The sequence below is a fragment of the Culex quinquefasciatus genome, chromosome 3 (assembly GCF_015732765.1).
Source record: "Culex quinquefasciatus strain JHB chromosome 3, VPISU_Cqui_1.0_pri_paternal, whole genome shotgun sequence".
Classification (NCBI taxonomy): Eukaryota; Metazoa; Arthropoda; class Insecta; order Diptera; family Culicidae; genus Culex; species Culex quinquefasciatus.
In genome coordinates, this window is record NC_051863.1 from 121251609 (window position 1) to 121266797 (window position 15189).

Consider the following 15189-nt stretch of genomic DNA (forward strand, 5'->3'; position numbering starts at 1 on the left):
ATATTAAAATATTAAAATATTAAAATATTAAAATATTAAAATATTAAAATATTAAAATATTAAAATATTAAAATATTAAAATATTAAAATATTAAAATATTAAAATATTAAAATATTAAAATATTAAAATATTAAAATATTAAAATATTAAAATATTAAAATATTAAAATATTAAAATATTAAAATATTAAAATATTAAAATATTAAAATATTAAAATATTAAAATATTAAAATATTAAAATATTAAAATATTAAAATATTAAAATATTAAAATATTAAAATATTAAAATATTAAAATATTAAAATATTAAAATATTAAAATATTAAAATATTAAAATATTAAAATATTAAAATATTAAAATATTAAAATATTAAAATATTAAAATATTAAAATATTAAAATATTAAAATATTAAAATATTAAAATATTAAAATATTAAAATATTAAAATATTAAAATATTAAAATATTAAAATATTAAAATATTAAAATATTAAAATATTAAAATATTAAAATATTAAAATATTAAAATATTAAAATATTAAAATATTAAAATATTAAAATATTAAAATATTAAAATATTAAAATATTAAAATATTAAAATATTAAAATATTAAATATTAAAATATTAAAATATTAAAATATTAAAATATTAAAATATTAAAATATTAAAATATTAAAATATTAAAATATTAAAATATTAAAATATTAAAATATTAAAATATTAAAATATTAAAATATTAAAATATTAAAATATTAAAATATTAAAATATTAAAATATTAAAATATTAAAATATTAAAATATTAAAATATTAAAATATTAAAATATTAAAATATTAAAATATTAAAATATTAAAATATTAAAATATTAAAATATTAAAATATTAAAATATTAAAATATTAAAATATTAAAATATTAAAATATTAAAATATTAAAATATTAAAATATTAAAATATTAAAATATTAAAATATTAAAATATTAAAATATTAAAATATTAAAATATTAAAATATTAAAATATTAAAATATTAAAATATTAAAATATTAAAATATTAAAATATTAAAATATTAAAATATTAAAATATTAAAATATTAAAATATTAAAATATTAAAATATTAAAATATTAAAATATTAAAATATTAAAATATTAAAATATTAAAATATTAAAATATTAAAATATTAAAATATTAAAATATTAAAATATTAAAATATTAAAATATTAAAATATTAAAATATTAAAATATTAAAATATTAAAATATTAAAATATTAAAATATTAAAATATTAAAATATTAAAATATTAAAATATTAAAATATTAAAATATTAAAATATTAAAATATTAAAATATTAAAATATTAAAATATTAAAATATTAAAATATTAAAATATTAAAATATTAAAATATTAAAATATTAAAATATTAAAATATTAAAATATTAAAATATTAAAATATTAAAATATTAAAATATTAAAATATTAAAATATTAAAATATTAAAATATTAAAATATTAAAATATTAAAATATTAAAATATTAAAATATTAAAATATTAAAATATTAAAATATTAAAATATTAAAATATTAAAATATTAAAATATTAAAATATTAAAATATTAAAATATTAAAATATTAAAATATTAAAATATTAAAATATTAAAATATTAAAATATTAAAATATTAAAATATTAAAATATTAAAATATTAAAATATTAAAATATTAAAATATTAAAATATTAAAATATTAAAATATTAAAATATTAAAATATTAAAATATTAAAATATTAAAATATTAAAATATTAAAATATTAAAATATTAAAATATTAAAATATTAAAATATTAAAATATTAAAATATTAAAATATTAAAATATTAAAATATTAAAATATTAAAATATTAAAATATTAAAATATTAAAATATTAAAATATTAAAATATTAAAATATTAAAATATTAAAATATTAAAATATTAAAATATTAAAATATTAAAATATTAAAATATTAAAATATTAAAATATTAAAATATTAAAATATTAAAATATTAAAATATTAAAATATTAAAATATTAAAATATTAAAATATTAAAATATTAAAATATTAAAATATTAAAATATTAAAATATTAAAATATTAAAATATTAAAATATTAAAATATTAAAATATTAAAATATTAAAATATTAAAATATTAAAATATTAAAATATTAAAATTTAAATATTAAACATTAACATTTAAACATTTAAACATTTAACATTTAAACATTTAAACATTTAAACATTTAAACATTTAAACATTTAAACATTTAAACATTTAAACATTTAAACATTTAAACATTTAAACATTTAAACATTTAAACATTTAAACATTTAAACATTTAAACATTTAAACATTTAAACATTTAAACATTTAAACATTTAAACATTTAAAATTTAAACATTTAAACATTTAAACATTTAAACATTTAAACATTTAAACATTTAAACATTTAAACATTTAAACATTTAAACATTTAAACATTTAAACATTTAAACATTTAAAATATTTAAACATTTAAACATTTAAACATTTAAACATTTAAAATTTAAACATTTAAACATTTAAACATTTAAACATTTAAACATTTAAACATTTAAACATTTAAACATTTAAACATTTAAACATTTAAACATTTAAACATTTAAACATTTAAACATTTAAACATTTAAACATTTAAACATTTAAACATTTAAACATTTATTTAAACATTTAAACATTTAAACATTTAAACATTTAAACATTTAAACATTTAAACATTTAAACATTTAAACATTTAAACATTTAAACATTTAAACATTTAAACATTTAAACATTTAAACATTTAAACATTTAAACATTTAAACATTTAAACATTTAAACATTTAAACATTTAAACATTTAAACATTTAAACATTTAAACATTTAAACATTTAAACATTTAAACATTTAAACATTTAAACATTTAAACATTTAAACATTTAAACATTTAAACATTTAAACATTTAAACATTTAAACATTTAAACATTTAAACATTTAAACATTTAAACATTTAAACATTTAAACATTTAAACATTTAAACATTTAAACATTTAAACATTTAAACATTTAAACATTTAAACATTTAAACATTTAAACATTTAAACATTTAAACATTTAAACATTTAAACATTTAAACATTTAAACATTTAAACATTTAAACATTTAAACATTTAAACATTTAAACATTTAAACATTTAAACATTTAAACATTTAAACATTTAAACATTTAAACATTTAAACATTTAAACATTTAAACATTTAAACATTTAAACATTTAAACATTTAAACATTTAAACATTTAAACATTTAAACATTTAAACATTTAAACATTTAAACATTTAAACATTTAAACATTTAAACATTTAAACATTTAAACATTTAAACATTTAAACATTTAAACATTTAAACATTTAAACATTTAAACATTTAAACATTTAAACATTTAAACATTTAAACATTTAAACATTTAAACATTTAAACATTTAAACATTTAAACATTTAAACATTTAAACATTTAAACATTTAAACATTTAAACATTTAAACATTTAAACATTTAAACATTTAAACATTTAAACATTTAAACATTTAAACATTTAAACATTTAAACATTTAAACATTTAAACATTTAAACATTTAAACATTTAAACATTTAAACATTTAAACATTTAAACATTTAAACATTTAAACATTTAAACATTTAAACATTTAAACATTTAAACATTTAAACATTTAAACATTTAAACATTTAAACATTTAAACATTTAAACATTTAAACATTTAAACATTTAAACATTTAAACATTTAAACATTTAAACATTTAAACATTTAAACATTTAAACATTTAAACATTTAAACATTTAAACATTTAAACATTTAAACATTTAAACATTTAAACATTTAAACATTTAAACATTTAAACATTTAAACATTTAAACATTTAAACATTTAAACATTTAAACATTTAAACATTTAAACATTTAAACATTTAAACATTTAAACATTTAAACATTTAAACATTTAAACATTTAAACATTTAAACATTTAAACATTTAAACATTTAAACATTTAAACATTTAAACATTTAAACATTTAAACATTTAAACATTTAAACATTTAAACATTTAAACATTTAAACATTTAAACATTTAAACATTTAAACATTTAAACATTTAAACATTTAAACATTTAAACATTTAAACATTTAAACATTTAAACATTTAAACATTTAAACATTTAAACATTTAAACATTTAAACATTTAAACATTTAAACATTTAAACATTTAAACATTTAAACATTTAAACATTTAAACATTTAAACATTTAAACATTTAAACATTTAAACATTTAAACATTTAAACATTTAAACATTTAAACATTTAAACATTTAAACATTTAAACATTTAAACATTTAAACATTTAAACATTTAAACATTTAAACATTTAAACATTTAAACATTTAAACATTTAAACATTTAAACATTTAAACATTTAAACATTTAAACATTTAAACATTTAAACATTTAAACATTTAAACATTTAAACATTTAAACATTTAAACATTTAAACATTTAAACATTTAAACATTTAAACATTTAAACATTTAATCATTTAAACATTTTAACATTTTTATTCAATAATAGAAACGGCAAAAATATTAAGGGTCACAAAACGAACACGACGCTCCCTAACGAACGCACCATGACACCTAATCTGGGCGACGCTCCCTAACGAACACACCATAGTTGATCGAGCTGTCATCAAGGCTGTCATTTTTTCACCCGCGCGCGTGTTTGATCCTGTTTGTGTGGCGCAGTTGAAATCGAGAATACTCAAGTCGAATCGCGTGTGCTCGTGAATGAAGTTGTTCCGGCGTTCGTTCAACATGGTTCTGATGGACAAATCCACCGGGTCACCGAACCGGAACGGCTCTGGGATGGCGGAATTTTCGCATATTTGGGTGAGTATTTGGAGTTTTGTTGAACTTGGAGAGGGCGGAATCGCACCCGCAACAGCAGCAGGCATTTTCAGGCAAATTTCCCAAGCTATTGGCTGATGCACAAAGTGATTTGTTTACATTTTTTTGGTACCCTCCGCAAACTTCAAGCCATACAAAATTGTTGCCGGATCTTTTACGGGAGAGATCCTGAGAAAGATCCGGCAGCAATTTGTTTTGATTTGACGTTTGCTGAGGGTGCGGACAAGTTTGGTTATGTTCAAAGAGAATGGTCAAGGTCAAGTTTGCGAGAGCAATGGTCTGAACAAACTGTGTGTGTTCCTCTTTTTACAGGGACTTCTTCTACCAGGCCCGGCGCCTGCTGCGGACACTTCCGGCCGGATTTGTTCAGGATGGTCGTTTCGTCTGGAGGCGAAAATCGTTAGGTAAGTTGTGTGTTGATGCTCAACGGTGAACGTCAAACAACGGTCAAGGAAAAGGTCACGAAAAGAATTTTGTTGAGTGGTACGCAACTGAAAAATAACAGAAACAGAAAGTAGCGTTTGACGTTTATTGGCACGGTGCCTGTGTTAAATTTGTTTTGATGAATAAATAAAATAATAGAATTTGCAAATTTGAATGCCACTGATTATTACAAAGGTTCATATAATTTTGTATTTAATGAAAACATATAGAGCTGCTCATCAGACCGAATCTCAAAATGCTGAATCTTGGAAGGAAATTAGGCAATTAGGATATTAGGAAATTCGGAAATTCGGAAATTAGGAAATTCGGAAATTAGGAAATAGGAAATTAAGAAATTTGGAAATTAGGAAATTAGGAAATCAGGAAATCAGGAAATTTGGAATTTAGGCAATTAGGAAATTCGGAAATTCGGATATTAGGAAATTCGGAAATTAGGAAATTAGGCAATTAGGAAATTAGGAAATTAGGAAATTAGGAAATTCGGAAATTAGGAAATTAGGCAATTAGGAAATTAGGAGATTAAGAAATTAGGAAATTAGGAGATTAGGAAATTAGGAAATTAGGCAATTTGGAAATTAGGAAATTAGGAAATCAGGAAATCAGGAAATTACGAAATTAGGAAATTAGGAAATTTAGAAATTAGAAAAATCGGAAATTAGGAAATTGGGCAATTAGGAAATTAGGAAATAAGAAAATTAGGAAATTGGGAAATTAGGAAATTAGGAGATAAGAAAATTAGGAAATTAGGAAATTAGGAAATTAGAAAATTGGGCAATTAGGAAATTAGGAAATTAGGAAATTAGGAAATTAGGAAAATAGGAAAATAGGAAATTAGGAAATTTGGAAATAAGGAAATAAGGAAATAAGGAAATAAGGAAATTAGGAAATTAGGAAATTGGGCAATTAGGAAATTAGGAAATAAGGAAATTAGGAAATTAGAAACTAGAAAATTAGGAAATTAGGAAATTAGGAAATAAGGAAATTAGGAAATTAGGAAATTAGAAAATTAGGAAATTAGGAAATTGGGAAATTAAGAAATTAAAAATTTAACAATTAAGAAATTACAAAATTAGGAAATTAGGAAATTTGGAAATTAGGAAATTAGGATATTAGGAAATGAGGAAATTTAGAAATTTAGAAATTAACAAATAATAAAATTAGAAAATTAGGAAATAATGAAATTAGGAAATTAGGAAGTTAGGAAATTAGGAAATTTAGAAATTAGAAAATAGGAAATTAGAAAATTAGGATATTAGGAAATTTTGAAATTAGGAAATTGGGAAATTAAGAAATTAAAAATTTAACAATTAAGAAATTACAAAATTAGGAAATTAGGAAATTCGGAAATTTGGAAATGAGGAAATTAGGATATTAGGAAATGAGGAAATTTAGAAATTAACAAATAACAAAATTAGGAAATAATGAAATTAGGAAATTAGGAAATTAGGAAATTGGAAATTTAGAAATTAGAAAATAGGAAATTAGAAAATTAGGATATTAGGAAATTTTGAAATTAGGAAATTGGGAAATTAAGAAATTAAAAAATTTAACAATTAAGAAATTACAAAATTAGGAAATTCGGAAATTTGGAAATTAGGAAATAAGGATATTAGGAAATGAGGAAATTTAGAAATTTAGAAATTTAGAAATTAACAAATAACAAAATTAGAAAATTAGGAAATTAGGAAGTTAGGAAATTAGGAATTCAGGCAATTAGGAAATTAAGAAATTAGAAAATTAGAAAATTAGAAAATTAGGAAATTAGAAAATTAGAAAATTAGAAAATTAGAAAATTAGAAAATTAGAAAATTAGAAAATTAGAAAATTAGAAAATTAGAAAATTAGAAAATTTGAAAATTAGAAAATTAGAAAATTAGAAAATTAGAAAATTAGAAAATTAGAAAATTAGAAAATTAGAAAATTAGAAAATTAGAAAATTAGAAAATTAGAAAATTAGAAAATTAGAAAATTAGAAAATTAGATAATTAGAAAATTAGAAAATTAGAAAATAAGAAAATTAGAAAATCAGAAAATTGGAAAATAAGAAATTTAGAAAATTAGAAAATAAGAAAATTAGAAAATTAGAAAATTAGAAAATTCGAAAATTCGAAAATTCGAAAATTCGAAAATTCAAAAATTCAAAAATTCGAAAATTTGAAAATTCAAAAATTTGAAAATTTGAAAATTTGAAAATTTGAAAAATAGAAAAATAGAAAATTTGAAAAATAGAAAAATAGAAAATTAGAAAATTAGAAAATTAGAAAATTAGAAAATTAGAAAATTAGAAAATTAGAAAATTAGAAAATTAGAAAATTAGAAAATTAGAAAATTAGAAAATTAGAAAATTAGAAAATTAGAAAATTAGAAAATTAGAAAATTAGAAAATTAGAAAATTAGAAAATTAGAAAATTAGAAAATTAGAACATTAGAAAATTAGAAAATTAGAAAATTAGAATATTAAGAAATTAGAATATTAAGAAATTAAAAATAAAGAAATTAGAAATTGAGTTATTAAGAATTAAGTAATTTTAGAATTTTTAAAGTTTTAAAATTTTAGAATATTAGAATGCTAGAATTTTAGAATTTTAGAATTTTAGAATTTTAAATTTTAGAATTTTAGAATTTTAGAATTTTAAAATTTGAGAATTTAGAATTTAAGATTTTAAATTTTAGAATTTTAGAATTTTAAATTTTAAAATTTTAGAATTTTAGAATTTTAGAATTTTAGAATTTTAAATTTTAGAATTTTAGAATTTTAGAATTTTAGAATTTTAGAATTTTAGAATTTTAGAATTTTAGAATTTTAAATTTTAAATTTTAGAATTTTAGAATTTTAGAATTTTAGAATTTTAGAATTTTAAATTTTAGAATTTTAGAATTTTAAATTTTAAATTTTAGAATTTTAGAATTTTAAATTTTAGAATTTTAGAATTTTAGAATTTTAGAATTTTAAATTTGAATTTTAGAATTTTAAATTTTAGAATTTTAGAATTTTAGAATTTTAGAATTTTAAATTTTAGAATTTTAGAATTTTAAATTTTAGAATTTTAGAATTTTAGAATTTTAGAATTTTAGAATTTTAGAATTTTAAATTTTAGAATTTTAGAATTTTAGAATTTTAGAATTTTAAATTTTAGAATTTTAGAATTTTAAATTTTAGAATTTTAGAATTTTAAATTTTAGAATTTTAGAATTTTAAATTTTAGAATTTTAAATTTTAGAATTTTAAATTTTAGAATTTTAAATTTTAGAATTTTAAATTTTAAATTTTAAATTTTAGAATTTTAGAATTTTAGAATTTTAAATTTTAGAATTTTAGAATTTTAGAATTTTAGAATTTTAAATTTTAGAATTTTAGAATTTTAGAATTTTAGAATTTTAAATTTTAGAATTTTAGAATTTTAGAATTTTAGAATTTTAGAATTTTAGAATTTTAGAATTTTAGAATTTTAAATTTTAGAATTCTAGTAACAGCTAATTTAATAGCATTTATACCGAAACAAACATAATATTCCCTATGTCTAATTTAGTGTGTTTCTCTTTTACAGGGGCCTATTCCACTGAGGATTGTGCTTCATAAATACGCGAGAGTTCATCCCAAATACGAAGCAGTAGTTCCGGCACCGGCTACAAACATTTCGAACAACGTCAGAAAGTTCGGATTGAAGCAGAATATTAAAAGACGCGGAAAAAGTACTATTTTTTTAAATCTACGAAAAACTATAAAAATACAATAAAACTTACCATATTGACCATTAATTTCAATGTATAAATATATGTTTTACAGTACAATTTAGTGGAGAAAAAAATAAATACAATGAAAATACAATGAATCATACTGTAGTTATTATTTATTTCAATGTACGAATATAGTTTAAACCGTACTATTTAGTATGGAAAAATCCATGAAGAACTGTGAATCTACTGTGCAAACCATTGTAATGGTTACTGTTTTTATTATAAATGTATGATGTTTTCTATGGTCAGGGTAATTTTTGGACGGAAAAGGCATCAATGAAAATACGGTAGAGTATATAGTTTTGGTTTTTTTGTATGGGGAAAAGTCGAAATTTTTATGGTGACTGTGCCTAACAATACCCCTTTTTTATAGTAATTTCCCAAAATAAGATATATTCTATGGTGAAAAAACATAATGGCTACTGTAGAATCATGGTAAAAATAACCATAGAATTTATCGTGTGATAACCATAAAATCTACTGTTGGTTTATAGTAAAACTTTATGCGGGTGCCCGAATAAAATTATATGATGATTTGTATTGTCAAAACCATGAAGTTACAATAAATATTATAATATTTATGGTAAGTTTATGGTTGATTTTTTTTAACTTCATTGGAATGACGATAAAGTTATCGTAGATTTCATGGTTACAGCAAATTTCATGGTTTTGTTATTGGAAATGTTATAAATTGAAACAATAAAAGTACTGTACCTTTCATGAATACAGCAAATATTATGGTTTTGTTATTGGAAATCTCATAACGCATTTTTTCCAATTTTTTGTTACAGTAAGTTTCATTGTAATGTTATAGTTGCATAGTGTGAACTTTTTTTGAACGATTTTTTTAAATAATGCGAATCATGTAATAAAAGTATTGAAAATATAAAAATATTAAAATACTAAAATATTAAAATATTAAAATATTAAAATATTAAAATATTAAAATATTAAAATATTAAAATATTAAAATATTAAAATATTAAAATATTAAAATATTAAAATATTAAAATATTAAAATATTAAAATATTAAAATATTAAAATATTAAAATATTAAAATATTAAAATATTAAAATATTAAAATATTAAAATATTAAAATATTAAAATATTAAAATATTAAAATATTAAAATATTAAAATATTAAAATATTAAAATATTAAAATATTAAAATATTAAAATATTAAAATATTAAAATATTAAAATATTAAAATATTAAAATATTAAAATATTAAAATATTAAAATATTAAAATATTAAAATATTAAAATATTAAAATATTAAAATATTAAAATATTAAAATATTAAAATATTAAAATATTAAAATATTAAAATATTAAAATATTAAAATATTAAAATATTAAATATTAAAATATTAAAATATTAAAATATTAAAATATTAAAACATTAAGGCTTTATCCCAAATCCCCAAATCCCTTTCACTAATCCCATATCCCCGATTAATCATTTCCCCGAAAATTCCACTACACTCAACCCCGGTGGTTGGTCACTTTTCGTTTGACACTTTTTAGTTTGTACCCCGTTGGTTGGTCAAAGTCAAACTAAAAGTGACGAACTGTCAATTTTACACGCTCACGAACACTATCAAAACAGCGTTTGGTAGTGTGTGTGAGATCCGTGTAAAAAGTGTCAAACTAAAAAGTGACCCCGTTTGTTTGACAACAGTTAGTGTCAAACCATCGGGGTTGAGTGTACCCGAAAATCATTCTCCGCAAATTCCATATCCCCGAATGTCATTTACCCGAATGGCCATTTTACTGAACAGTTTAAACATTTAAACATTTAAACATTTAAACATTTAAACATTTAAACATTTAAACATTTAAACATTTAAACATTTAAACATTTAAACATTTAAACATTTAAACATTTAAACATTTAAACATTTAAACATTTAAACATTTAAACATTTAAACATTTAAACATTTAAACATTTAAATATTTAAACATTTAAACATTTAAACATTTAAACATTTAAATATTTAAACATTTAAACATTTAAACATTTAAACATTTAAACATTTAAACATTTAAACATTTAAACATTTAAACATTTAAACATTTAAACATTTAAACATTTAAACATTTAAACATTTAAACATTTAAACATTTAAACATTTAAACATTTAAACATTTAAACATTTAAACATTTAAACATTTAAACATTTAAACATTTAAACATTTAAACATTTAAACATTTAAACATTTAAACATTTAAACATTTAAACATTTAAACATTTAAACATTTAAACATTTAAACATTTAAACATTTAAACATTTAAACATTTAAACATTTAAACATTTAAACATTTAAACATTTAAACATTTAAACATTTAAACATTTAAATATTTAAACATTTAAACATTTAAACATTTAAATATTTAAACATTTAAACATTTAAACATTTAAACATTTAAACATTTAAACATTTAAACATTTAAACATTTAAACATTTAAACATTTAAACATTTAAACATTTAAACATTTAAACATTTAAACATTTAAACATTTAAACATTTAAACATTTAAACATTTAAACATTTAAACATTTAAACATTTAAACATTTAAACATTTAAACATTTAAACATTTAAACATTTAAACATTTAAACATTTAAACATTTAAACATTTAAACATTTAAACATTTAAACATTTAAACATTTAAACATTTAAACATTTAAACATTTAAACATTTAAACATTTAAACATTTAAACATTTAAACATTTAAACATTTAAACATTTAAACATTTAAACATTTAAACATTTAAACATTTAAACATTTAAACATTTAAACATTTAAACATTTAAACATTTAAACATTTAAACATTTAAACATTTAAACATTTAAACATTTAAACATTTAAACATTTAAACATTTAAACATTTAAACATTTAAACATTTAAACATTTAAACATTTAAACATTTAAACATTTAAACATTTAAACATTTAAACATTTAAACATTTAAACATTTAAACATTTAAATATTTAAACATTTAAACATTTAAACATTTAAACATTTAAATATTTAAACATTTAAACATTTAAACATTTAAACATTTAAACATTTAAACATTTAAACATTTAAACATTTAAACATTTAAACATTTAAACATTTAAACATTTAAACATTTAAACATTTAAACATTTAAACATTTAAACATTTAAACATTTAAACATTTAAACATTTAAACATTTAAACATTTAAACATTTAAACATTTAAACATTTAAACATTTAAACATTTAAACATTTAAACATTTAAACATTTAAACATTTAAACATTTAAACATTTAAACATTTAAACATTTAAACATTTAAACATTTAAACATTTAAACATTTAAACATTTAAACATTTAAACATTTAAACATTTAAACATTTAAACATTTAAACATTTAAACATTTAAACATTTAAACATTTAAACATTTAAACATTTAAACATTTAAACATTTAAACATTTAAACATTTAAACATTTAAACATTTAAACATTTAAACATTTAAACATTTAAACATTTAAACATTTAAACATTTAAACATTTAAACATTTAAACATTTAAACATTTAAACATTTAAACATTTAAACATTTAAACATTTAAACATTTAAACATTTAAACATTTAAACATTTAAACATTTAAACATTTAAACATTTAAACATTTAAACATTTAAACATTTAAACATTTAAACATTTAAACATTTAAACATTTAAACATTTAAACATTTAAACATTTAAACATTTAAACATTTAAACATTTAAACATTTAAACATTTAAACATTTAAACATTTAAACATTTAAACATTTAAACATTTAAACATTTAAACATTTAAACATTTAAACATTTAAACATTTAAACATTTAAACATTTAAACATTTAAACATTTAAACATTTAAACATTTAAACATTTAAACATTTAAACATTTAAACATTTAAACATTTAAACATTTAAACATTTAAACATTTAAACATTTAAACATTTAAACATTTAAACATTTAAACATTTAAATATTTAAACATTTAAACATTTAAACATTTAAACATTTAAACATTTAAACATTTAAACATTTAAACATTTAAACATTTAAACATTTAAACATTTAAACATTTAAACATTTAAACATTTAAACATTTAAACATTTAAACATTTAAACATTTAAACATTTAAACATTTAAACATTTAAACATTTAAACATTTAAACATTTAAACATTTAAACATTTAAACATTTAAACATTTAAACATTTAAACATTTAAACATTTAAATATTTAAACATTTAAACATTTAAACATTTAAACATTTAAACATTTAAACATTTAAACATTTAAACATTTAAACATTTAAACATTTAAACATTTAAACATTTAAACATTTAAACATTTAAACATTTAAACATTTAAACATTTAAACATTTAAACATTTAAACATTTAAACATTTAAACATTTAAACATTTAAACATTTAAACATTTAAACATTTAAACATTTAAACATTTAAACATTTAAACATTTAAACATTTAAACATTTAAACATTTAAACATTTAAACATTTAAACATTTAAACATTTAAACATTTAAACATTTAAACATTTAAACATTTAAACATTTAAACATTTAAACATTTAAACATTTAAACATTTAAACATTTAAACATTTAAACATTTAAACATTTAAACATTTAAACATTTAAACATTTAAACATTTAAACATTTAAACATTTAAACATTTAAACATTTAAACATTTAAACATTTAAACATTTAAACATTTAAACATTTAAACATTTAAACATTTAAACATTTAAACATTTAAACATTTAAACATTTAAACATTTAAACATTTAAACATTTAAACATTTAAACATTTAAACATTTAAACATTTAAATATTTAAACATTTAAACATTTAAACATTTAAACATTTAAACATTTAAACATTTAAACATTTAAACATTTAAACATTTAAACATTTAAACATTTAAACATTTAAACATTTAAACATTTAAACATTTAAACATTTAAACATTTAAACATTTAAACATTTAAACATTTAAACATTTAAACATTTAAACATTTAAACATTTAAACATTTAAACATTTAAACATTTAAACATTTAAACATTTAAACATTTAAACATTTAAACATTTAAACATTTAAACATTTAAACATTTAAACATTTAAACATTTAAACATTTAAACATTTAAACATTTAAACATTTAAACATTTAAACATTTAAACATTTAAACATTTAAACATTTAAACATTTAAACATTTAAACATTTAAACATTTAAACATTTAAACATTTAAACATTTAAACATTTAAACATTTAAACATTTAAACATTTAAACATTTAAACATTTAAACATTTAAACATTTAAACATTTAAACATTTAAACATTTAAACATTTAAACATTTAAACATTTAAACATTTAAACATTTAAACATTTAAACATTTAAACATTTAAACATTTAAACATTTAAACATTTAAACATTTAAACATTTAAACATTTAAACATTTAAACATTTAAACATTTAAACATTTAAACATTTAAACATTTAAACATTTAAACATTTAAACATTTAAACATTTAAACATTTAAACATTTAAACATTTAAACATTTAAACATTTAAACATTTAAACATTTAAACATTTAAACATTTAAACATTTAAACATTTAAACATTTAAACATTTAAACATTTAAACATTTAAACATTTAAACATTTAAACATTTAAACATTTAAACATTTAAACATTTAAACATTTAAACATTTAAACATTTAAACATTTAAACATTTAAACATTTAAACATTTAAACATTTAAACATTTAAACATTTAAACATTTAAACATTTAAACATTTAAACATTTAAACATTTAAACATTTAAACATTTAAACATTTAAACATTTAAACATTTAAACATTTAAACATTTAAACATTTAAACATTTAAACATTTAAACA

General features: G+C 15.4%; 1 protein-coding gene across 30 annotated transcripts in view; it reads right to left on the minus strand.

Annotated features, from left to right (window-relative positions):
• LOC6037170 (glucose transporter type 1) overlaps positions 1 to 15189 on the minus strand; it is a 431006-nt gene that overhangs the window by 52599 nt on the left and 363218 nt on the right. The gene's annotated exons all lie outside the window — the stretch shown is intronic.